The sequence below is a fragment of the Ciconia boyciana genome, chromosome 7 (genome assembly GCF_034638445.1).
Source record: "Ciconia boyciana chromosome 7, ASM3463844v1, whole genome shotgun sequence".
Lineage (NCBI taxonomy): Eukaryota > Metazoa > Chordata > Aves > Ciconiiformes > Ciconiidae > Ciconia > Ciconia boyciana.
The window spans coordinates 8,070,493-8,096,500 of NC_132940.1; the positions used below are offsets into that span (position 1 = coordinate 8,070,493).

A 26,008-nucleotide genomic window follows, 5' to 3' on the forward strand; every position below is an offset into this window, starting at 1 on the left:
CCAGTCCATAACATTAGTGAAACAGTGCGCTATCTCTTTAGTAAATCCATTTCTTATGATTTTTCAGTTATATTCCTATGTCTGTGTGAAACATGAACTTGAAAAGTTATTCTTTTGTTTTTGTACCAAGAATCATGGGCATAAATTGTAGAGCCTTGCACTCATTTAAAGGATAAAATGGCCTCATAATCACCCTCAAGAAATCCCTGTTACTGTTTTTAAAAAGGGTTATAGAAGCTCTCGGCAAACATTTGCAATAAGTGGCAAAATTTATGCCTTGCTTTGTGATAGTTGCGTGACCAGACAGTGGGGTATAGGATTGTTTTAAGGTTTTTACAGCTGCAGGCAAAAAGCATCTGTTCCTAGAAAAGCCTTCATTGTTTAATTTTGACATTGACTTTTCCATGCTGCTTGTACCAGTCTCTGGATTAGGTGCCACTAAGATAAAATTTGTTTTAAGTTGCTCCGAAATGCAGCTGTCACTATACACGGCCTTGTAGCTTAGGCAAAGTAGACATAATCAAAACAAGCATTTTTGTACAAGGTCATCTCGGTAGACTGCAAAAGCTCAGAGCAGGAATTTTGACAATATTGTATCTTGTGAGTAGCTAGGCTATTAGCTTTTGCGTTTGTTTAATAATTCTTCTGGTGATCACTAACGTGTATGACTGCCTCAGAAACAATGAAAGAAAGGGATTTTTAAAATTGCACTGCTTTTTCTTTTACATATACTTTATATTATATTTGTTTTGATTGAGCAGTTACTGTGGTATTAAATTACATGCAGTCCATATGTATGTTTGTATCTCTATATCTCTACAGTGAAATGGAATGATTTACAAAAACCAGGGAAAACTGACATTTTTGAAAGAGCTTCCACTTCTTTCCTTCAAAGTTTCCAGTGAATTAAAAATGAAAGAGCGCTTCATTTTATGTATCCCAGAGTTGTGTTAATTTCTACCCAGCTGGTCTAAAATGATTGATACAAAGCCAAATTTGTGACTGCCTGCATTACAAAGTCTGTAATTTGCTAATGAATTATGATAATAATCTTTCATCATACATGAAAGATTTAGACAAACAATTTACTAACTATATAGTTTGATCACAATTTTTGGGTTTGTACCAAGCTTCGAATCTACTTTATTTTTCCCTGCCTAGCTTAGCAGACTAAAGTGAACTTATTCTTACCTTGTTCTGAAAGCAGTAATGCTGGAAGATATGTGGGGATGATGGTGGACAGCAGAAATGATATCAGCTTGTAGTGTAAAACTCCATATTTCATGTATATACAAATCACACCACCCAGTTTCCAACTAGAGAAGCATCACAAGTAGGCGTGGCACAAGAAGTTGTTTGAGACTGCATCTACTCTTGTAGGGACATAGAAGTAAATGGAAACATGGTAAAGATGTTTCTCAACTTAAACCTCCTCTGGGTATGGTGGAGGCAAACTATTTAAAGCATAGCTAGACATAGGAGCAAACTAGGCTTAAAAAGAACGGAAAAGAAAACCAAATCCTCCAGAAGAGGGGCAACTGCCACAAGATTCTGTCAACCTGAGTGAAGTTTGTGGTTACCTGCATATCATGTCAGCAGTTGATCATCAACACTCTAAGGACTTTCTGAGGACAATGTTCACAGTAGGACATGAGCACAGTATAAGCAGGTGTCTTCGTATACAAAATCTGCTCATTTTTGGTCATCTCAGGGAGTGGATCATCCACCTTCTGGGCAAAGGTTACTTCCCAGTTCTGCAGAACTTGCTTCTGTGTTGGATGTTTTACTTTTCCAATAGTGAGCAACACAGTAAAAAGGACAGGAACTTTCTGTTCAGCACCCTCTGACTTTTCTTCTGTTTTGCAAATAGACTTGATCATTTTTCTGCTCCTCTTGAGCTCAGTTTAGTGGATTTAAGTGGACATCATTTTGATGTCCACCCTAGAAAACCAACCAAGCAACCAAAAAATCCCGCAAGACCTAACACATATATCCAGTGCTGCCACTAGCTTCAGTGGTTTCTGGCTTTACATACTTCCCTTCAGACAATGAGTTGCCTGAAACAGCTGGTTTCTCACCCCAAAGCCACACACATAATGACTGCCCAAAACAAAATTGCATTGAGATTCCTCTGGCTACTATTACGTGAAGTATTGTGTGACTGGTAAAAAGGTAGAAAAAATGAAGAAACTGGGAGTAAAGGCAAGGAAGTAGGACAACCAGCAATATCAACAAAATGCCATGCAGAGGAAGGACTGGTAATGTGGCCTTGTGAAAAGATACCAAAAGGAGCTTTGGGGTAGGTGCTGACTGGAAAGCGGGTTGAACAATGAACCAAGGCTTTTTGTTGTTGCTTTATTATGTTGTTTGTTCTTATCATATTTAGGGAACAAGAACTTTGTGACTAACCAGGAATATGTTCATGAATTACTTCTTACTGAGTCAGGTTAAAAAGGAAAAGTCTTAAGTTTGGTTAAAAGAGGATATTTTTTAGTCAATCTTCCCAACTAATAGAAAGTGCAGAACAATGCTGTAAAGACTTAATCTATTTTAATTCATTGTGTTTTGGAAGAAAAAGACATTATCAGAAAATCTTGATTCCACCCCCCCACCCCGCTTCTTGGGTTACCTACAGCAACTCTCACAGTGTGTGCCATATGCAGCATAGAATACTGCTAATGTTGATTCTTTGGGGATGATACTTTTGGAATTAAGAGAATTTAATACAACAATATAAATTTTTGAGACATTCATTTGTATATATTGCTTTGGAGTGGGGAGGGGGGGATGTGAACAACATAGATTGGGTCTACCAAAGACCTTAACTTTCACCACTCTTCTTCCTCCCCAGGAAGGTGATTCTGTCTAGTAGCTGTTACCTAGTATCTCTCAAATCTAGTAGCTCTCTTGGAAATTATGATGCTACTGTAATTTGAAAGTGTAGAAGAATATCTCAAGACCTTCACAATATTGGAAATAGATAAGCAACAAAAGGAAAAAAGGGAGAGAAGAGTACAAAGAACAAGGATTTTCTACTATTTTTCTACAATTTGTCTATAAGGAAGAGAGCCTCTTCCTACAAACCTGTACTTATAAAGTGGCAGTAAGTCTGACTGCCTGGTATCACATGGCATAGCTGTACATACTTTACTCCAACCCCAGCAAAGGGCAATGGAGAAGGGAATAATGAATCCTAAGAACTGACATAATTTCAGTCATTTCATTCACAGCATCAGGGCAAAATGCAGCACCCCAAATATCTCTGCAATGTCTTCCAGGAGAAACAGAAAGACAAAGGTTTTATATTGGTTTTATATTGTTCTCAAATTTATTTTACTCATTTCTGATGACAGGCTACCTTTTACTGAACTGAGCACTCTAAAAGAGTAACTCTTACTTAAGAAACATTGTGAGCTACGTTTGTCTCCCATCATTAGTTTCTCTGTAACCATAAGCTGAATTTCAGTTCAGTATCTCCCCTCTGTGTCTTGCATAAACTCCTGTTTGCACTTAGCCACAAAAAGTTCCTCTTTTAAGATAAGAAGGACTTATTCCTGAATAATTCAAAAGTGGGAAGTGTAAGAAGTGCTTAGGTTAATCTGGGGAGTGTTTTGTGTGTTGACAATTTCACCTATAACTAACAATCTGTTTCACCCACTCTGCTTAAAAGGTCTTGGCTCTTTTTTATTCTATGCATTGACATTGGGCTGGCAGAGAAAAGGCTAGACTGCAGCTGAGAACTATGACCACAGGGCAGCCTGGGCCAGGATTAAGACAAACAAAATGGAGAAGCTCTGATGTTCACAAAAAGCAGCAACAGAACAGTGGAAGAGGATAGTTTTTTGTAGTACAAAATCATGAAGTGAAACGTCTCTCCCTGTTACAAAATGTAAACTGTCAAGTCAGGCAGGTACACGTTAGTATTTCGAGGTTGGGTCTCAGCAGGCCAATGAAAAATATGGAAATTCTCTAGAGCACTCTGTGAGGTCTGGGTGGGATGAAAGTTTATTTCTTGATGAACCAGGAGTAGTAGACTGAGATGAAGCTTGAATTGCCATGGAGATGTCTTTACTTTCCTCCTTAAATCTTCCCACGGAACAGTAAGTTGTAGTCTACAGCTATGTCTACAATAGCATGCAGGACGGTGCAACAGGAGGTCTGCATAGAAAACCAGTTGATAGTGAGGATCTAACATCCATGCTATTTATGTTTCTGGCATTCTACTAGCGACCGGTTCTAGTCTGGTCCCGTGGATTGAATGTTTCTTAGGAGTTGAAACTTAAAAATTGTGCATCTTCTGTTTCAGTTTGATCCTAATGGTATTCAGTTTGCATGCTTTGAGACAACTCCATCATGCAAGCTTAAGTACAGTAAGTCGGACAAGCAGGAGACTTATTTAAGATCAGGAGTGTGTTTTTGAAGTGAAACACTAATGCAATTCCATCCTACAAGGACTGGATCTGCATCAGTCCTTTGGTGCAAAACAGTATTTTCAAATGTTACACCATTGGGAAACCTTCTCAATTTTAGCAAAAACACTGTCATTTTTTAATAGTTGTATAAACAGAGGTGGTCAAATTCTTCTTGAACAGGAACAAGTAAATGAAAGATTAAGTGAGAAGTGCACCTCCTGTGTGGTTCGACTCACTGCAGAGTAGTCATGCAAAGAATCAACATGAGCAGTAAGCGAAGCCTTTTGAATACTCAAAAAGGTATAGTTTTTTCCTTTAGAGGAGTACATTAGCACTGTGTTTCATTAAATTTTTTTCTTAAGATCAGTTTGAAGTAAGGAACAATAAAACTCAGAGGTTAAATGTTTCTTCTGAAACATAAATGCAAACTGTTTGAAGTAGAGGATAATTTCAGCATGCAGTCTGAAATAAGCGTCTGTCGTCCCAAGACACTGGTATCAGAAGAGAACTGCAAATCCAATTTCAGTTCTCATTTTGTGTGTCTTTTGCCTTATGTCAGTTTATAGGTCGGATCTAAGATGATTCAGTTTTAGCTTGCAAAATTTGACAATCACCCATCTATATTTTCTCCTCTGTAAGTCATTTTGCTTGTGTAGTAAACCATGTCTTTCCCTTTTTTCCCCTCTTTTTAAGAATTTGTTTTCTTCTGTTTCTTTCATTTTTTGTTAGTCCACATGCATGTTTTCTTTTTCACTGCTCTCTCATTCCTGCTCTTTATCTTCTGGTTTATTGACTCTGCAGTTTTTAATGAAAAACTTATAAGAATTTCTTCATTGCTGCTTGTTTAAAAAAATCAAGATGGTTTATCTGACTTAACTTTTCTAAATACTGTTTTCTCCTTACAGTGCAGAAAAAAATACTGTAAATCAGAAACTTTTAAATTATTAGGCTCTTTATACTTATTTTCTGCAATGCAGAGTGCTAAGTAGGTTGAATTACACTTGAAAACTGTCCCCGTGTGGAGGGAATTACTGAGTACAATGCTTGCACATTAGCTTTTCAGAGACTGAATTTTCACTGATTATTGTCTGAATATCAAATAGAATTTTTTTCTATCAACTAAATTGTTATTCTTGGTGTTAACTTCCATAGTTCAATAAAATTACACTTTCCTAGGATTTAGAAAAGAAGTGTTTTTATATTTTTGGTGTCTTTTTGTTGGTGTATATTTTATACACTGAATTTGCATAACTATGAGTATCCTTGTGGTTCAGAGGAGGAGCTGTTAGTACGGATCTGTAAAACAGTTGTTTTATTAACATCTTCACAGGGAAAAAACAGACAGAATAGCTGAATATGTAAATGAGCAGCTTGTGATGCTATAACTTGTCAAATAACCATTGATGCAGTATAGCTGAGCAAACTGTTTCAGTGTGTGCATATACAGTAGGTATTTCTCTCCAAATTAATATTTGCATTTGAAATACGTGTGTAGTGCAAATACATGAGAAGTATATAACAATTAATAATGTTTTGTGTTTGATGTTTACATATTATGTGCTCTGCATTTTAATTCTTAATGTTATCTGCTTCTTTAATCATCTTGAATTAGTGTTCCAAATGTATTGATTCAAAGGGATTTATTACTTCATTATTAAGGTTTGATAGACATTTATGTCCTTGAAACAGGATGGGTTTGGTCAGTAGTTAGCTGGCATTTTTTGAGGTTGCCATTTTGTTCTGCAAAATCTCAGACCATTTAAAAACTCCTGTCACCTTTATGAATGTTTCTGCATTGTAGTGATAAGAAAAGCTTACAGAACAGGACACTGCTTTAATAGTGTTTTACAGCTTAGAACTGCTCTGTGCAAAAACACTACATAGTTTTAAAATAAAGGTGTACTTCTAATCTGATTTAGTTAAACCAACCTCAACTGTTGTGTGAACATTCTTATTTATCTTAAGGGCAGCTTGTTCTACTTTAACATAAACAGAGGAGGAGTTAGAGGAAGTTAAAGCAAAGTAAGGCTTGTCCTTGGTGAGGTAAAAAGAATAATTTAAACCTGTATTGGTTAATACATGACAAATAAATCATGGTAAGCCCCTTGTATTTACAAAACACTTAGTCATGTCCATGCATCTGGTAGAGGGCAAAACTTTGGTTTCCCTCAAGAGTCCCATCTTCACCATGCAAGCAAGTAGAAACTACACTCTATACTAAAACCAGCCGTACTGGTTATAAAGTAACACCAAGTACTATAGTGCCAAATGTGGAACATGCAGTAGACCTCGTAAGCATGCCCTTCTGTCAGTGCTCCTACCACCTTAGCGTAACGAGCTTAAAGTTTTCCCTCTGAAGTGGCACATGTTCAAGTGTATAAATAAGGACTTTGATTTGAGGACCTTTTACAGTCTCTCTCTATTTAGGTAACAAAAAATTATTACCTTTATAATAATATTGAGTGGGGAAAGAAAAAAAAAGTGGCATGTTCTTCAAGGTATTTAGTGTCCCCTCCTGGATTTCTTTCCACGATGACTTTCTTGTGCAGCCAAAAGGAGTCCTTTGACTTTGGTTGGTTTCATAGACAAAAAAGCGCTTCTCAGACTTTTTTCAAGCTCTTTCTCAATTCCTTGAATTCTTCTGTTCTCCCACTTGTGAACCATGGCTAACTTACTGTAATACAGTTGGAATAAGGAAAAAAAGTCAGTTTTGTACTCTCTTCTTTGGCTGCTTGGCAATTCAAATGCAGTGTTAAATTCGAAAATACTAGAAAGTTTAATGTTCATATCCATCATAAATCAAAACTTCTTTACACTTTTAATTTCTATAAATGTGCTATCCATGTTCTACCAGTGTTAAAATGATGACTTGTTGGGTAATTTTTTTTTAGTTATTTGTCCAGTTTAGTGATAAATGTCACTGTTTTAGAATAAACGTGAAAATACTCTACCATATCATGAGGCTTATGGTGATTTGGAGGAGATTGCAAGCAACTGTTTGCAGTGTTGTAACAGTTGTTCTGTGATCTTAGGGAATGGAGTGAGAGATGTGGAGCAGTGTTTGTGTAAAACGAAATTAGCTTTACTCCCAAAATGCACCTTAAGATAGCTTATTTTTCTGGTTATTTTATAAAAAGTGAAGACCTTGTAGCATCATAACTTTAGGGCCAATTCTGCCTTCCTGTCTGCTTGCGCAGGTAGGATGTTGCTCCCGCAAAACTGTCAGTGACCTCTGGGAGTTGTGTCCTTCTGCCCTCCTCGTAGAGGTGACCCCGGAGCTTGAGGGTGGGAGAGGGAGGAGGAGAGGATGAGCTCTTCTCAGCAGCCATTTGCCCTTAGACTTCTGATTTGGATCCTAGCTGGGAGTCAACGTCACTTTATAGCTGTATTTAACTCCCTGTCATCCTGCTCCCCTGTTCCTCCCCATGTGCTGCTTTGAAGGCAGCCCCTGGGGTCAGCGGCAGCCTGGCTTCTGCAGGAGCCGAGCCGCCACTCGGAAAGGGAGCCTGAGAAGCAGTGCAGAAGCAGGAGCTAGGCAGACCTGTCAATGGCTTTTATTCCGCCAAGTGTTAATTGTGGTCACAAGAGTTAAGTGTTTCTGTAAAATTAACATCTTGGTATTATGTATTTATTTTCCACCATGTAGCTTCGATGTCAGGTTTACTGAGCAGACAAGTCAAAACAAGAATATTTTTTTCTAACTGCTGTTACAGCAAGTCTCAGCCTGGGATCTCAGAAAATCACAGTGTTCGTTCTGGTTAGCAGCTAATAGGAAACAATAAAGATTTAGGGTTCAGAATTTAATTGGCAGTGATGTTGATGCAGGAAGAACAACCGCACACAGTTTACTCTTGTGAAGCTTTATTGATTCTTTTTTAAAAGGAAAGCTCTGATGAAAGTAAAAAGAGGCGTTTAATTTGCAAGTATTTCTACACAGTTTTTATTCTGAAGTGTGCTTTTCTATCCTTCTCTATCCCTGCACAGTAAACATGCCTTAAGATCTTCTGATTCAGAGACAGATACTGAAAAACAAAAGTGTAAGGCTGTCATTTCTACTGTTCAGCTTGTTCATTTGGATGATATTGGGGCTTTCTTACAGGTTAAATTTACGTCTTTCCCAAGGCTAATGTCTGATGTGCATTTGTAAGTATTTTTAAGATAATGTGACATTAGCGTATCCTCAAAATCTCCATCTCAGATTCTAATCTTTCAGTGACCTATTTCCAAAGATCACATCTGGAATATTGCTCTTGAAGAGGTGGGCATATGAACAAAAGCTTCCTGTTTTTCTCACATTACCTGTATACCAAAGTCTAGAAATAGGATCTTTTTTGTCACTAAGGCAAACGGTCTTTTGAATTTCAGTGAGTAACTGAGGATATTTCTTCAAGTATAGATTGATCCTGCGCTTTTGGGGTCTGCAACAAGGTCAAAGATATGCAGCAGAATGAAGTGCAGAGGCCTTTGAATGAATTCCTGCTCCCACGGCTTCCTTGCAAACCATGATAAGGATTGACTCCTCAGTGTATCATCATTGGCACAGCCATCAGAGATGGCCCTATATTCAGTAGCTGGTATCTCAATCTCTGCTTTCAAAACTGTTTTGAAGATTTTGGAAAGGAGAGACCTATTTCTCCTCCAATCTGATCTGTCCATTTTCTCCATAGCTTTGGTAATAGATTACACACGTTTCTTCCCGTCTGGAATTACAATTTAAAACGCCTGGCTCTGTGACACCATGACGAGCAGCTTTCTGCCATCCCTGCAACCTTTTTTCCTGCTGCTTTTCAGGAATTCGTTTTCACAAGACATCTGCAGGCAAGCCTTTTCTGGGTCTTCTAATCCATGGGGCTTTAATATAATAATGGCCTCTTATTTCAAGGGAAGAGGATTTTACAGAAACTATTCGAAATATCTAAAATTAATACAAGATGAGAATACTTATCTTTAAAATAGGGTGTCTGAGTGCCTTTATTTTCACATTCACGTGGAGAGTTTTGATGTTACTGAGCAGGTTTCTCTACTCGAGGACATCAGTTAATCTGTGTTTCCTAACCTGCCAGATTCCTTCTGTACATTGCACCTCATTTCTTGCCCAAGAACTATCTTTGACTGTGAGTGTGTCATGACTGCTGTTCATGCACGTGTCACTTAGAGACACAAAGCTACAAAACAAATTCACCAAATTTATTGTCAGCAGTCACACCATCCATGTGACAGGATGCGTGGCTTTCTGTCCCTTTCCTGATGATTGGTGGGTAAGTGACAGCTCATTCATCCAGGCAGGATCAAAAGCTCTTTATAGAATGTTTTGCAGCAGCTGTTGATAGTGTGTATGCAGAAGCCTCATGTACCCCAGTGTCAGGGTGATGATCACATGTTAACAAGGACGTTCAGAGACTTTGACTCCTCTCTTAGAAAGCATTTGGTCTTTCAGAAAGAGCCATTCCCTTCTGGTCATCTGTTTGAGTGCGCAAAGATGACGTGCCCAGATGATTTGGAACATTTCTGACAACCGGGAGACCTTGGAGGATATCCTCAAAACTTTCTAGGTTGTGGTTACTCAAGGCTGATCTTTTAGTTCCAGAAACAACAAAAAAAGTGCTAATGAATCTATTCCAGACCTTACATCTCTTTAGCAGGCCTGTTATATACATTCTTGATCTGTTGGATGTGCCTCTAATTAATTTTCTTCTAAGTGTTCTCACATAGACCATGAAAGAGATTCTTATGATTTCACTGTCCCGTTTAAAACAATTTTATATCCAGGGCATACTCTCTCTGCAGGTGAATGACCACCAGCATGTCCCAGTCCTTTCTTCAGGTTTCCGGCTTGTTCTTGCTGGACTGTAACAGATTTGTGTTCCCCATCTCAAATCCATGGACCCCATGATACATGTGGATACTTTCAGGGTTAGAGGGTGCTTGCTTGTCTCCAGTAATGGATGTTCATCCTAATAGGTAGAAGTATTCCAGGAGTCTCATCAAGATACAGCTGAATGACCTGGTTTTGGTAGAAGTCTAGGTCCTTGTCTCTCACGGAAACTTATTCCCAAGGGATATTGGATTATTTCCTGGATCTTAGAGTGCAGAGCTCTTGGATATCTCTTAGCTACCCAGTAAGTCTTTGTCATCTCAGCCCATTACCCATGAGTAGAAATAAGGAAGGTTACTGCTCAAAGCAGAACTTCTCTGTTGCTGTTAAATAACTGTCCTTTCTGGTCAGAGGTTTCCTTTGCCATTGTTGCAGTGAGATAAAAAAATATTTTGAAGTGTGTGAAAAATAAAGACTCGGTGTAACTCTCTTGTTGTTATAACAGAATAATAAAAAAGACTGCGCAGGAGCAATTCATTACTCTTTTCCTTTCAAGCACTTAAAAGAAAAACAGAGCTGAAAATATTCCTTTGGGAGATACTGAAATACCTCATTAGATCTTTCTTTTTATTGGCTATTGAGGTGATAATTCTGTAACAGGAATGAAAGTGAGGATAAATTTTGCTTTGATTTATAGAAATGTGTTAATTTGAGCGGAATAGATATTTTCTGATCTTTATATTTGTTATCTGTGAGTATTGTTTTGTAATACATAGTTTCTAGTTTTATTTTAGAGAAAAAATAATTCTGATGGAGACACTTAATTCTGTGCAACATTGGCGGTATCTTTGGGGAAGTGAGTAGCTGAGTTTTTAATAACCTGCAATTTAAGTAATTTTTTTCATTAAATGGAATAGTGTTCACTGCTTACTTAATAGTTAGAGTTGCATGTCGAGCGAAGACTGAAAAACGCAGAGAAAATGTATGTATGTTTAAATAATTAAATTAATAATAATTAATCTTTATTCAAATCTTTCTGTTTCAGTGACATGACAAGTTTGCACAGTAGAATAGTGAAAATGGTCAGAATAGCTTCATATTAGCTCTTTTTCTGAAGTGATTGTTACATTTTCTGTTGTTCTGCAGCATATGAATGGTAAGCTTTGTAAAGACTGGAATCTACAGAAGAGCTAACTCCCTGTAGCGTTTTGGTCAAACACTAATGAAATTGCACTTAGTTGTATATTCAAGAAATATTGACCCCTGCCTTCTTGAAATAGCTTTGTGATTTCACCAGTGTGTGGTTTCTGGGTTACTTGAGCTAGACAATTCTCTAAGGCGGCCACCACTGAAGATATCGTGAATAAATTCTTGTTGCGTTGAGAGAGACTCAGTTGTGCACTCCTCTTAGTAGAACAAGATAATGTAGTTTTCTTTTAAAATTTGGAATTTTGAAGGGGAATGTGATTTCAGTATTGTGGACTACTTAACACTTTTAATTTAACCAGTCCAATTCTGGAAGCCAGTCCAGTTCAGGAAGAACACCTGAACTACAAGCTGCAGAATTGGGGCTTCTAGCATGTATATTTTTGTAAACACTAAGCTATCCAACTTCCTGAAAATTCTGCCTTACAGGTTAGTATAAACGATGTTGGCATTTTTTAGGTTGTGGCCATTTGTTGCTGTCTCACGTAGGTCCTGAGAGGTTTCTAGGTTATCTTCCCAGTCAAAACATTCTTCCTAATAGGAGTTTCATTTGAATAACCTGGAAATTAGTGGGGAGTGAGAATGTATGGGCACATCCCTCATCTTGAAAAACTTAAAATGAAGTTCTGAACTGTTCTCTTTTCATGAGGTTACCCCCTTATGAAAAATGCTCTTTTCTAGACAGCTTCTGTGACTTTTCTTTTTTTGTCAGCCTTTCTGTCATAAATGCAGTTCAAGCATGTGAAGCAGCTTTTGGCAGGAGTGTGCCATTATGCCTTTGATAAAAAGGTTAGGTTCAGCAAAACAGGACTTCTTTTCTTCATAAAAGGGTTGCTGCCTGTAAAGAAAACTTCCTCGCTGGAGAGGCTTCCGCATCATTTTTATCTCCAAATTGTTCTGTGTACCAGTTTTATAAGGTTCACATTTATTGGTTTTTCTCATTCTCTGGTAACGCTTTCCCTTCATCTTCCTGTGTCTGCACCTGTGCAGAACATGGAATTCAGGTTTTCCAGTGTTGCTGTCTGCTTACTGTGTTTATTTTAACTGTTCCTAATGTTTTTCTGTTATCAGATAATGTCTAATAGAGAACAGGACTTGGAAATAACTCGTTATAGCCTGCACATAGAAAAATGTGATTTTTGACTTGGACCTTACTAATTTGCTTTCCCCATCATCTTTTTGTATTATACAAATACGTATGACCCATGTACACCTACCAGTAGCTCAAGTGCTGACCTGTTTGGGGAATGACTTAAATAAGAGCCAGAGAGAATGCAGACTGGGGTTCTTGGTCAGGTTGCAGCTCTTCTTTTCCACTCTATTCTTTTGAGGAAATATGTTTAAAAATATTTAAATATGCTAAAAATAGTATTATTCATGAAACCAATACAAAAGTATATGGCTTCTTTCAGTAAAGATAAAAATCTATATTCAGATTGCACCTTTGCCGGATTCATTTGTTAACTCAACAGTTAATCTCTACTCGCAGTCTTACTGTCTTTAACTTTTTAAAATCCTGATGAAGATCAATTTTCACTTTATCATGGAAGAGGAAGACAGGCGTATAGTTGACAAATATGTACAGTTGTTAACGGTAATGATTCTTGTCCCTTATTCAGAAAACTCGTAATATATTTTCACCTGTACTGCCACTGCTGCTAAAGTGCAATCTGTGTCAATAAAAAGAAATGAAAGAGGCAGAGGTCTTCATATTTTTTTATATATTTTGAGTTCCTGCATTAAAAAACAAAAGCAAATCTAATATCTGATTTTTTAAATCATCTTAATGTTTTCTTTATCTTTTGTTTGTTTGTTTATTAGAAAACTATTTTATGTTGACTTTGAATGCAAATGAAGATCTAGCTCTTATAAGATGTTACAACAAACTCCTGAAAGCTTTAAAATTGTTTCCAATGAAATTGTGTTTGGGACACAAGTATAGGGAAGCAGTGCTTTAAAACAATCTGTATTTGCCTCTATAATATAGAATAAAAATTATACAAATTTTTGTACATGTTAAATATGTACTAACTGAAAGATTTTTCTCTATCTTATTAAGTAAATGAGGGGGGTTTTTTGGTGGAAGATTCCATAGTTAAAGATGTAAACCAGCAATTTCTTGCTTCTATAGCACAACATAGTTCAGAGCTGAGATTAGAGAAACCCTGTAGAGTGGCTAATACTCGAGGGCATCCCCAGCTAGAAAAGTATGTGAATTTAGGCATGGGAGGAAGGAAGGATCTGCTTTAAATTTAGTGTAGGGTCACTGAGTCTTAATGATAGATTAAACAAGGGAGGTGGAATAATGAATAGGGGTATGCAATGTGTAGCACTAATACCAGAAGTCCATGGTTTTCACTGGTTATTTATTGTCTTTTCCCATATGTTTCTGAATAGAGCAGGTTATGGCAGGGATGAGCTAAGGAATAGCTTTGTTAGTGAATTGTTAAATAGACCGAATTCTCTTTTTAAAAATGTGTATGTATATAGGAGAGATGCTTGTTAATAGTATAATCGAGCACCTTGTATACATATACCTTAAATGTAGCAATATTAGTAACTATATTTGTAATTGATGTGTATATGTTGACATTCTTAAAATACACTGTGTAGTTTGTCTGCATAATTTTCTTTTCCAGTGTGAAACTAACAGCCTTTCCTTGGTTCAAACAGAAATGAATTTCAGATTCTTTCTGAATACTGTTGATGTAAAGAAAAACCCCAAAAGAAGTGGTGATTTGGTAGACACGAAAATGAAATAGAGGAAGTACCAAGAAATGTTTTTGTTAGTAGAAGGTTGACTAACAGCTCAGTAAACCTTGTTTTATAATTTATTTTAACTTGAATTTAAAATAACATTAATAGAATATCTATTAAAACTCAACCACGGAAAATAATTTATTAAATTCATACTTACAGTGACTGAGAAAGATACCACAGTTTACTTGCATGTTGAGTTCGTACTGAGTTCTCACATGTAAGAGTCTGCCGACTACCTGATACCAACAACCTGGGTGAACCAAGCAAGTCAACTGTTGAGTCATTGACGGGTTCCTGGGTAACCCGTATTCTCTTCTGTGTGGTGAAGATACCAGCAAGTCTTTAGAGAAAATGCACTTTGCACATCATTTGTCCTTTGGGTTACAAATGCGATTGCGAGCTACGCTGTGCTACATGCAGTGCAAGTCACACCAATAGCTTTGTCCTGTTGTTGCAACAGTACATACAGTGTTGGTGAAATTAGTCTTTTCACATCTGTGGCTCATCTTCCTTTTTAGGTGCATCTTGTTGGCTGGCGCTGAGAATAAAAGGGCTGCAGAGACAGCCTACCCATCTCTCTTCTCTAAGCAGCAGGCTTGCTGTGATCTTTAAGTGTAAAAGTGGTGGGAAGAAGTAGGTAAAACATTGAAGTTAGAGCAGTATTAGAGGATTTCTCTACATGAAAGTACTGCAAACTCTCTGCACAATTGTGGTACTTTGCTTCACAAAATTCATAGATAGAACTACTTTTCCACATAATGTCTAAATTTGCAAATATTTTCTAATATTGACCATTTTAAAAAAAAATAGATTTTATATTGTCTTTAGTATCAGTAAAATATGGTCTCTCAAAAGTGTATTTTGTCAATTGCCTAGAAGTGAGACAAGTAAAAAACACATGACAAAATACTGATTTTTGTGATGTTCCATTTCTTAAACTAAAATTGGTAGGCTTATCACTTAAAATAAGGATTGTCTCTGAAGCACGTGTGCTTTATGCATTTTCTGAGACTTTGAAACAATCAGGTTTTATTCTGAAACATGTTTGGGTAGGAATGGAGGAAGATACTGTCCATCAATTAAATGTGTTAAGGAGCATATGTCTTTGTATCATAATCTGAGATTTGCGAGGGGCAGTAGGATTTAGTCTCTCGTTGGACCAAAGTGAAAAGGAATTTGGAAGAGAGAAAGGTGGTTTTTTTTATATGAGTACAAATGTTGCTCTTTACTATAATTAAATGTAATAAGAATGGGAAATCTAACTTCCATTCATCTCCTTATTAGTTCCTAAAATGACCGTCTGTTTTACCTTTTATTGATGTGACTCATTACTTTTGAGACCCATGAAAATGCACAAGTAGGGAAGCAATGAAAGACCAATATATGTATTTATCACGCTTAGGCTGTTGCAAACTAGTTTATTTTGAAATGAACACGAGGGTGTTTGTCTTTAAATAAATTTGTCTAAATTTTCTTTTGTTCAGACATGACAGCCATGAGAATGTAAGAGATCTACTTTCCACGGCAAGAATCACATCAACTCTCTTTCACTTCGAGTGGCAATTCAAACCCTACAAATAATCTTTAAGGTCCTTATGAGTGGGGACCTGACTATATCCAAAATATTCACTATGCTATAACTCATTAAGACAACTAGTTCCTTAAAAAGGAAACAACACAGCCAATACAAGATACGGGAAAGTATAATACAGACTTTTTTGCTGAAGAGTTCACACACTAATTCCTGACAAAGGAGGTGGAACAGATTGAAAGACAGGAGCTGCAAAATTACACTTGTTTGTGCAGTAGTCTGAATATATGCACATGTGATATGGACAAGCTGGGATCAAGCCTGTGTAACTGGCATGCAGATTTTTTCTTGCTTCCTAACCTTTGTTCATGTTTTACCATTTTACCATTACCCAGTAGTGGCAGTAGCTTCTGGCCCTGGCTCTGGTAGGTCTGAGAGAAGTTGGGATGCACAGAAAGTGTATTTAGTAGTTTAAATTGTGTTTTCATACCAATTTTAAATAGTTTGGATCAAAGTTACTGCTCTCGATCATGTCCTTAACTTCATGATCAGTAAGTGTCAAGGTATATTTTTCTCCAAGTTACTGATTTAATCACTGAGATAATTTATTAGGATTATCTATTAAGTTTGCTAAGTATGCAATCCATATGAAATTACTTGTCCCTTGACTCCTGATGATCTCTTTCATCAGGTTAGCCCAGATACAAACTGTGCAGTCTTCTGTTGTGTTTAGTAGGCCAGCTGTTTCAACTAGTGGTTTTCATACACCTTTTTTTAGCTCCAAAGATCATCAAAGTGATCTTAATAATTATGCTTTTCTAATTTGCAGTGTTTTTCTCATCATTCCTGGCTTCTTCCTAGAGATATCCTAATTCAGCCTGCATATTCTTTATTATATCTGTCTAAGTTCAGCTCTCTTACAGCCTTGCATGCTGCTGCAGCGGAGTCCAAAATAACCCTCTGGATTTCACATAACTTTCCTACCATGCTTTGTGAAGCACTCTGAAATCTGCTGGAAGGTGGTAACTAAAAGTAACACTTTCTATAGTAAGACTAAGTTCTAATTTTTCCTGCCAGATGCAGGATCTTGCATGAGTATGGACCTCCAGAGCTCATCCCACTATTTTTTAAGGGGTCTTAAAATGTTAATTTTTAATGGAAATAAAATACCTGATGTTTGGCAATTTATCAACATTTTAGGACAGAAAAGCAGCTGGAATTGGGATGGTAGCATTAACAATGTTTTGGTAATTTTTCTGTTTTTTACAGCAAATTAATATCCTTCCTTGGAGGAACAACATTAGAAACTGTATTTATCCTTTATTTTGCAATTGGGTGCTTTGTCAAAAGAGTAGTTGCCTCTTGATAGTGATCTGGTAGTAGATGACTTGGTAGCAGTTGCCTGTTGTCTTTCATAATGTGCATAAAGGTCAGTTAAAAGTTTCCATTGAGCAGTGCCTCTTCATTTAGCTTACTAATAAGTATGTTTTCTCAAATGACCATTCCTACTGAATGGAGAAACAAACTAGGACTTCAGAATGTATCTTTTCTGTGTCAGTGCACTATAGGTAGAACAAACAAACAAAAAACTTCAAGTATTATCATCAGTTTTATTTTGTTAGCAGAAGTCTTTAAGGCATTTTCAAATAAATTTGTGAAATTGTTTTGGCAGTAAGTCTTTGTTGTTTGATCTCTTTTAACCCTAATCACATCTTCCTTTCAATCTCTAATGTCACAGCTAGCTCACACTCTAATTCTTTCATACCCTGTTTCAACCTCATGCTTGTATGCTGCTAAAATGATTTTTTTGGTTTTTTTTTGTTTTGTTTTGTTTTTTTTAAATGCTCATGCCTTTTGCCTCAATTTCTTAAGAATGTGTTTTCCCTTCTTCTTCTATAGGAATTTGTTTCCTCTTTTAACCTTCTATTAAAAAATTCAAAAGGTCATGTGGTTTTAAGTTCAGAGGGGATTATCACAATTAAGTCTCCTAGGCGCTACAAGCAATGAATAATAATAATTATGTAGGCTGAACCTTTGCGCAGTGCAGGCCATATAGCAGCAGTCAGTAACTTCTGCATCAAGTTCAGAGGACTGTAACTTGCATTTAGCAATAATGCTCTCCTAGAAGGATAGCTAATTTTAGGTATTTAAAGATGGAGATCAGCAAAGAGGCTTCTTTATCCCACATAATTAAAATGTGCATGTATGCTGGCAAAAAACTGAGGCATTGAGAAGTAAAACAACATTTTCAAGACAGTGAAACATTTGTATATAGAATTTGAATATAGTGAATAATATAATGTAGTTAATATACTTAACATTTGCCACTTGCTGCAGCCCAGGAAAAGGCCAGATCCAAAGCAGTGGCAAAAAGTAGTATGTGATAGCTTGAAGAGAGCTCAGATTAATTCTCAAACCTCAAACCTTGTCTGGGCAGGAGGCTGAGGTGGGGAATATACCTTGCTAAATCTTTGAGGGAACATCTCGTGCTTGGAACATCCATCTTGTATTGTATATTGTAGGTATAGATATATATTGCATGAGGCAATCAGAAGTTCACATGTTAAAAGATTCATTAAAATTTAGTTGAAGCTTTGCTTTTATTTTCTGTTTCAAAACTGGCAGGTTTTAACCACAAAAACATACTAGTATTACCCAGTGGACCATTTTATTGTGGGTTGTGGTGTTAAGATACTAACTGGGCACAAACCCATTAAAAAAAGGTCAAATGACATCCAAGAAGGGTTGGTTTAAAAGAGGTTTAAAATATGAGGTCCAATGAATAAAATAGAGGATAATGAAATATTAATAGTTGTAAAATCTATGAAAGTAATTTATTCACAATGTTATTTCTATTGCTGAAAGGAAATTGCCGAATGCTTCTTTACAAGCATTTACAAAATGTAATGAATTTTAAATGTCATTACATTTAATGAATTTTAAAATCATCTGGTGATTCCTAAACTGGATGAGCTTCTCATTACAACTTCTAGTTAAGAAAAATTTCTGAATTATTTGAGTAAGTGTTACAGCTCAGAAATATAGTTGTTCAATGAGGCTATAAAGCGAGTAGGTAGTGTCTCTGAAGGCGTCTTTCTCTCAACTGTAGAACAAGTAGACAGAACATAGCCAACTAGCTTAGGAAAAAAACAATTTATTTTTTGAATTTAGGACATTTAAAGCTTGCCAGTACTATTTCACGTAAGTAATTAGGACTCTCTGTAGTCCTCAAGAATTTACATCAGTAAAATGGAATTAACATTTTTGTTTTGGATTTTGTTTGATGACTCATATGATGGATATAAATCTGCGGGAATGAGGCTATAAGCAGGGGAGTAAAGAATCCATATGCCTTTCTGGAAGTGGTACTGGTGAATCTGTCCTCATATCTAGTATCTTATTTTTCTAAATGAGATGGTTTTTACTAAAATATTATGATAATCATCTCTCTGTTAAGTTTATTGTCCGTTTACGGATTCTTTCTCCTGAAAATTTTCCTCCCTCCCCCATTTTAAAAATACATAATAGCAGAATAATACATTAACTTTGGTTTTACTTATTCAGCCACTTAATCTTTCTTAGTAGTTACCTGTTTCTCCTTGCCTCATGACTCAAATTGGAAATAGTGTGGATTATTTATGTTAAAGTATACATTTAAACCCTAGATATATGAAGTTCTTACTCCATCTTTCCAATCATGAGAGGCAAAATTCATGTACTTAAATCTCTTTTCTAGATATTGAAATTAAAGAATTGGAAACATCAAACAACGTATTTGCTGTTTTTTGCGTACTGTTTAATGTGACTTAATCTTCCTTGTTTGAACTCTTATCAGCAAAATGTCATAAAAATCACACATTATTTTCCAGACCTAGGTTAATTCAATGGTTACATAATGAATTCAACAAGCTTTTCTAATGAAGATACTGGCACAATATTTACAGAGTACTACAGTACAATACAACCCTTTTTTAACAGTAGTTTAAACTGGGTTTATTTTGGTTCAAACACTGTTCCATACACTCTAAAATGAAAGTTGGATGCGTTCGTGGCTTTTCTGTACATAAAATGTGTTCAATTGCAGGAAAATGGTACACGAAAACTTAGCAGAAAATTTTCTACTGTTTTTTGTTTTGTTTTGTTTTGTGTTGTAACTTGCTGATGAATTCTGCTTTGTATGTGGCTGATGTACAATGGACATTCAGGTTCTCTTAGGGTCCTTTAGGAAGGTTTGAAATTGCATATTGTTTTTAATTTGAAAATGAAACAGTCCTAATTAGAGGGAAGAGAATACTACTTTCAGGAGGTACACAAGTTTTGGTGCTTTTATTTGTTTCAGTTTTACTTGTCATGATAGAATAAGCAAGTAATGTATTTCAGACATTGAATTAAAACCAATTGTGTTAGAATTTAATGCATTTTTATTCTGCATTAAACAAGAAAAGAGGTTTCAAAGCTTTAGCCTACTAAAGGGGAAAACTTAATCAATGCAGACCAGAATCTTTTCAGAGGTATTAAAAGCAAAAATAGTAATTTAAATGAAGAGCTGTGAAATAAAAAATGAATTAGAGAATGTATTGTAGTAAACCACACATTTGAGTTATTCTGCATTTCATAAAAGCGCTGAATCACAACTGACTTTTGGCTGGCAAGCTTGGGCAGGAGAGGAGTTCTTTTGCATTCAGTACAGATTTTAAATATTTAGGTTGGAAGTGTATTTTTTTCCTTTAGATTACAACAGAGTGAATTGAGTATATGTGCAAATGTAAATAGTTATTTGAGCATAGTGAGTCTTCCTTGGAGAGTTTCAGTGGTATGAAATTCTTGAGAAGCAGATGCCGCTATTTAAAAATAGCCCAATTCGGGCATCTTAATTCACTAACTGAAAGCATTCCGTAATTTAAACTTCAGTCAGCTGCTAGAAGGAGAGGCTGGTTATCATTTGATGTCTTTAGAATAACATTATTGTTTCTAAAGTAAAGCCTACGCTAAAATTAAAATTTGCTGATTTAAATAACCTTCATTCTTTATAGTTTATTATATTGTGTATTGGAGATACAAAAAGGCAAGCAAAATTTTGAGTGGAGTAGACTCATTCCCCTCAAATGAATCTTGCATAAAGTGACCCGAGAGTTCTGGTTTGGGTGCTAATGTTAGTCATGGTTTATACAGTACGTTATATATATATATGTGTGTGTGTGTGTGTATATATGTATATATAGAGTACGTATATATGAATATATCCTACTTGTGGGTTGCTGGCTAAAAATTACTGCACATATCACTTTTTAAATTTAAGAAATTAATTTTCTCATTGACTGCTGATAGCCTTTTCCTGATAAAATGCAAAATACTTTTTCTCTGCTATAGGAAAATTTTAAATATGGATCACTTATTTTTGTTTTTCATTTTCTCTCCTACCTTCTTCGGTTTCTGTCCTGTGCCTTTACTATTACTATGGACCAAATCTGTTGCAATAGGTTGTGGCAGAGATGCTGATTCAGAAATTCTTTCTCTCTAGTTTTACATCTCCATATTTTTAATACTTCTTGTTAGTCCATAGTTAACTGAAATTACCCTTTTATCTGACCCATCTTTTTCTTCACAGCTATTGATAACATCATTATCCTTTCAAATTCACCACTTCATCACCTTTGACACTTCTCTATGCTTAGCAACTTGGTAGATTCTGTCTCTGATTCCCATGTATTACTGCCAAATTCCCAATGCTCTTTGCTATCTGTCAGTGGAATTTCGTCTGGTGGAGATGTTAAAGGCTTTCCTCTGTAATCTTGAAGACTATTGCTCCAGCTGGTTTTCCCTCCATTCTTTCCATCTTTCTTCACCAAAATGCTTTGACTTACTCTACATTTCTTGCTGTCATTGCCCGATCCATATCGTTGCTGTCCCCTGAAAATTTTGCTTACTTGTCTTGGCTGCTTCTCCATTACAATGTCAAAGTCAAGATTCCCGCTTTACTATCAGTGCCCCATGCAACCTTGCTCTGTCTGCATCTGATCTCATTTCCCCGCGTCCCCCAACTCACATTCCACATTCCTCACAGTCCTCTGACTTTATTGCTCCTTTTGTCTGCCTTTCATGCACTCATTTTTGCACTGTCTTTCATGCTGCCTATGTGCCTGGAACAGTCTTTAGCATCTCAGCCAATTTACAGCTTTGCATAAATTATATTTAATAATAAGACTAACAAAAGTTCATTATCTACATTATTTCAATTAACTTTGTACCTGCATAAGCGGAAAACAGCCTGAGGGAAACTACTGTTAAACTTTGTTGTGATTTGTTGTGATTCAAAGATACAGATTCAGGCATGCTGGTTCTTTGATGATTCAGCATAAATTTAATTTTTTTAGCAATTCGGTAGGTGTTAGATGTTTTTTGAACAGTAGATTTCAGATTTTTCTAATTCAGAGGTATGAAAATAGCTACTTATTCCTGCTAAGTGAAACCACCAGAAGGTCGTCATCTTCACATTACCTGGTACAGATTTCTTGCCCTGTGATACATTTTACTTCCTTTTATTCCATACTAATATGGATGTGGAAGGGCTTTGAATGTTGGATTGACTTAATATCTACAAACAAAGTGTATCTTTTGTGTTTAACCTTCCTTTTCAAGCAACATACTCATCTGCTTAAAAGAAAACAGTGAAAGATAAGAAAGTAATACTGCCTATATCTGAGAAGTTTTCTCAGTGTGTTGGCTACTTTGACGTGCGGGTTTTCTTAAAATATTAGAAGTTGTTTAATGTTTTAGCTCCCTTCTAACACCAGTGAAAATGAGCTGAAGGTAAAACTTAATGTGCCTCTCCAGCATAAGCGTATAGCTGCAAGGCAGGGCACTCTGCAGGAATTATACATAATTTTCCAAGTAAAATTGCACCTGAAATATATGGGGTATTTTTTTGGTTTAAATGGTTGTATTGATACAGTTCACAGCTGAGTTGTGGAACCAAATAGATGTGCCTTTAATTTGTTTTTAAATGGTCTCGTATATTCTGGAGATTATAATCTGAAGGGTGGCTGCCATAGTAATGTGCCAGTCACCATGGCATCTGAACATTATGAAAAGAAATCGGGGCTGCACAAAGACAATGCCACCAATTAGTATTTCGAACTGATCAAAGGTGGGGGACCAAAAAGTTTGCCAATAAACGTAGCTCAGTGGATGGCACTAGAAGTTAGAGTTTGCTTTACACAAATTTATAAAGACTTCACTCCTCCTAGGAATATAATGTGAATTTATAAATAAAAGCCTTAAAACGGACTTCATCCATTTACTTTGCTAACTTTTTTGAGTTGCATGAAGAGTATAGCCGTAGGTTTTTATTTCACTGGCCTAGTGAAGAAGTAGTTTATAGTTCTGCTCTATACGAATCTTTAGAACTTTTCCCTCCTTACAGAATTTTTAACTTTAAACTGAAATTAAGTCAGTTAATGAAGAAAAGGGGGTTTCTGTACTTGATTAGTAAATATTCCTAAGTCTCTCAAACTTTTGCAGTCTGCTTTCTTAGTACTATTCTAATTGCCAAACAAACCTAAGCTTAAGTAGTTATTTGAAAGCAACCTTATTTTATCTTAAATAATTGATTGTGGCTTGTTTGAAAGAGGTCTACTTTGGCATGAATTCCAAATCCAGTTATGATCTTAACTCGAGCAGTTTGTTTAATCAAACATTACTCTAATAAGTCTTACATGGTCCCTTACCCGACCAGGCCTGTCTATAACAACTAGTTTATTCTGCGACGAGTTGCTCAACAGATGTCATTCTGGTAGAATAATGCAGCAGAATACTTGTGCGTTGACTAAAATTACTTCAACTTTGATCACTTTTGTCCAGCACATCAGTCTGGCATTGTGCTTTATACCAACATAACACTTTACCCCGAGCATGCCTTTCAAGCTTAGAATAGCAGAGGAATGTTATTGAATTCAGTGCAGTTACAGATGAGTTAATGAAAGAAGGGAAATACTGTTTTTTTCATAATGCCTTTCTGTTGTACTTTGGAATTAAAAGGGAATTTGAGGAATGTGACTTCTGAGTTATTTATTTTTACTTCTGAAGGCTTTTTGAAAACAATATTATGTAGTTGTATTGATCCCACATTTCTGTAAATAAGTTTCACTTGTTATCTGAAAATAGCTCATTTTAGAGTTTTATATTGTGAAAATAATAACAACACTTTTTTGATGTGTAATTGGGGAATAGTTATCTCCCAGGGACAGTTCTTCTCTGTATTTAATGCAAGAAAACTAAAATAGCAAGACCCATATTCTTGTGATCACAGATCAGTATTGTTACATTTTGATGGGCTGTTGTGGGGTCAGTATGGAGTAATGACATCTCTTTACCTTGATACTACTGTGAAACGAATACTGCACAGCAGGCTACCTTCTTGTTACGAAGTGCTGAAGAAAGGCTGTTTGTTTTGAACAGTAGGAATGAGATTGTATACCTTGCTCTATAGAGTTCGGTCTTCCATAATTCCGTTTTTCACAGGTGCGTGTGTGTATGCATATGCATATACATATCTATAAGAATATACCATATATATGTGTATTTGAAATGTATTTAAATAAGTTTTTTAATAATTAAGGTATATTTGTATTTTTTAAAGCATGACGACATGCTTAAATATGAGGAAGCACTAATGTGAAATGCACTTTAATTACTAATAAATACTTCAGTATTCTGTGTCTAAAACAAAATTATGTTCTTGTTTTAGGTTTTTTAATTAAAATATAGCTGTAAATTTTTAAAATTGAAACATAGTTACCAGATCAGTCTCCCTGCAAAAACTCCTGAACAAAACCAATATTAACATAAAGGTTATTGGGTGTACAAGTAATTTACTAGTTTTACAAAAAAAGGGGAGATATCTTAATGATTCTAAAACACACAATGAATGTAAAGCTGAGCTGAAAATTGAACCCAAATATATGTTATGATACCGAAATGTCCAGATAAGGAACCCACGTGGTCTGACTTTCATCCTTTAGTGAGATGTAGATTCAAGAGTTGGCAGTAATGTATCTTGCTGTTAGATAATAATTTGAAGCCATTGTTTTGCGTTCATCTGTGTAGAATATAAATATTTATAAAGCTTTAAACTGATAGTATTGAAATTATTATCCACATAGCCTATAAATTAAATCTATCCAGAAATGGGAGACAGTTCTTCACAGTTTTTACTAAGGGGCACTTTATTAGTATGAAATACCAGTACCATTACTACTACTACTACTACTAAAAATAGTGACAATGAGCAACAGTAATTGAATGGAGGATCTGAGAACTGGAAATACAGTAGGAGCACTGTACTTTGTGTTTGCTCTCTATATGCCCTGAATTTTCTCAGTCATATTTCTTTGTTGGCAAACTCATGCAGCAGTGCCATGAAGAGTCTTTTGAAGAATGTTGCTCAAATCAACATTTGTCAGCAAGCATATGCGTGGAAATCCCTACCTCCTCCCTCACCCCCCTTAGGATATTTACAATGATTAGAACAGTTCTTTTACCACTTAATGTCTGCACATGTATCCTCCGTCCATGTATTAATGCGCTTGAACTATGTGCATGATTTAAAAGAAAGGATCTATGCAGCATTTCAGTCTAAGGATGATCCTGAGAAAAAGATTTTTGGTGCTATTTCATTATGCAAACACATTTTTAGATGAATATCTACTGCCAGATGTTGCATATACATTCTGTACTAAAAATAAATGCCAAATTTTGAGGGAACATAGCCACATCCCATATACTTATATTACCATATTACCTTACCATGTATTCAAAACTCCAGTGTGCTTCTGTGATGAAGCTATGGGAAGTACTGATTAATAGTTAGGGTCAAATTATAGAAAATGCCTGTATAGTAGATCGCTTTGTTTTATTGTATTATGTCCCTAAGAATGGTAGTTTAGAATCGCCTTTCATTCATTTCTTGAATAGGAAAATTTTACATATATGGATTATGTTAGTATTTCTCATTTTGACAAATTTCAGCTTTCTTCCCTATTTTTTAAATCATTTTTCTGTTCAGAGAAAGTTGTTAACTTAGGGTAGGTGCACTAGACTGCAGGCCAGGTAAATGTGCTAGCTTTTTTATCTGTGGTGATGTTTTTGAGGAAAGAGTTTTGTAACTCTTGTGTTTTGCAGCATTCTTCCCATATTTGAATTTTCAACTCTTCTTTTCCCCTTCCCTTCCTCCTGACAACCATCATGTGAGATTATTAATGGTATCGACTTGTATTTTAACAGCAT

The 26,008-nt window shown here is 35.9% G+C and overlaps 1 protein-coding gene across 1 annotated transcript in view; it reads left to right on the top strand.

Annotated features, from left to right (window-relative positions):
- FAF1 (Fas associated factor 1) overlaps positions 1 to 26,008 on the top strand; it is a 179,221-nt gene that overhangs the window by 62,312 nt on the left and 90,901 nt on the right. The gene's annotated exons all lie outside the window — the stretch shown is intronic.